The sequence below is a fragment of the Triticum aestivum genome, unplaced genomic scaffold (assembly GCF_018294505.1).
Source record: "Triticum aestivum cultivar Chinese Spring unplaced genomic scaffold, IWGSC CS RefSeq v2.1 scaffold136766, whole genome shotgun sequence".
Classification (NCBI taxonomy): Eukaryota; Viridiplantae; Streptophyta; class Magnoliopsida; order Poales; family Poaceae; genus Triticum; species Triticum aestivum.
In genome coordinates this window covers 1-930 of record NW_025299466.1, presented here as the reverse complement: position 1 = coordinate 930, position 930 = coordinate 1, and the positions used below count along the sequence as shown (strand labels likewise).

At 50.8% G+C, this 930-nt stretch overlaps 2 non-coding genes across 2 annotated transcripts; both read right to left on the bottom strand.

The window, feature by feature from the left end:
- Nucleotides 1-354: 354 nt before the first annotated feature.
- Nucleotides 355-473, bottom strand: LOC123179204 (5S ribosomal RNA). The gene has a single exon (XR_006490186.1). It is a non-coding gene; the product is annotated as a 5S ribosomal RNA (ribosomal RNA).
- Nucleotides 474-774: 301 nt separating this feature from the next.
- Nucleotides 775-893, bottom strand: LOC123179203 (5S ribosomal RNA). The gene has a single exon (XR_006490185.1). It is a non-coding gene; the product is annotated as a 5S ribosomal RNA (ribosomal RNA).
- Between the last annotated feature and the right edge of the window lie 37 nt (nt 894-930).

Genomic DNA, 930 nt, shown 5'->3' with positions numbered 1-930 from the left:
AACTTCGGAGTTCTGATGGGATCCGGTGCTTTAGTGCTGGTATGATCGCATCCGACATGTTACCCCCGTCTTCGTCCCTTATGCTTGCCCCTCCCAGCTCCACTACACACACGATTGCACATTCCTTTGGCCGCTCCCGCTCAACTACGGAGACGAGTTTTACCACGGTTCAACTGCACCAGTGCCTATTTACCATGGTTTCGACCCCTTTCAGAACACGCTTGCCGCCGCTAGACGCGTGAATAATGAGCAGCGAGCTAAAACTTACCGCAAACGTGCAAAATAATAAAACGTTCTAAACATACGTCGCGCTCGTGCGTTTTGTTTTGCACGCGGTGCAAAAAAATTAAAAAGGAAATGCAACACGAGGACTTCCCAGGAGGTCACCCATCCTAGTACTACTCTCGCCCAAGCACGCTCAACTTCGGAGTTCTGATGGGATCCGGTGCTTTAGTGCTGGTATGATCGCATCCGACATGTTACCCCTGTCTTCGTCCCTTATGCTTGCCCCTCCCAGCTCCACTACACACACGATTGCACATTCCTTTAGCCGCTCCCGCTCAACTACGGAGACGAGTTTTACCACGGTTCAACTGCACCAGTGCCTATTTACCATGGTTTCGACCCCTTTCAGAACACGCTTGCCGCCGCTAGACGCGTGAATAATGAGCAGCGAGCTAAAACTTACCGTAAACGTGCAAAATAATAAAACGTGCTAAACATACGTCGCGCTCGTGCGTTTTGTTTTGCACGCGGTGCAAAAAAATTAAAAAGGGAATGCAACACGAGGACTTCCCAGGAGGTCACCCATCCTAGTACTACTCTCGCCCAAGCACGCTTAACTTCGGAGTTCTGATGGGATCCGGTGCTTTAGTGCTGGTATGATCGCATCCGACATGTTACCCCCGTCTTCGTCCCTTATGCTTGCCC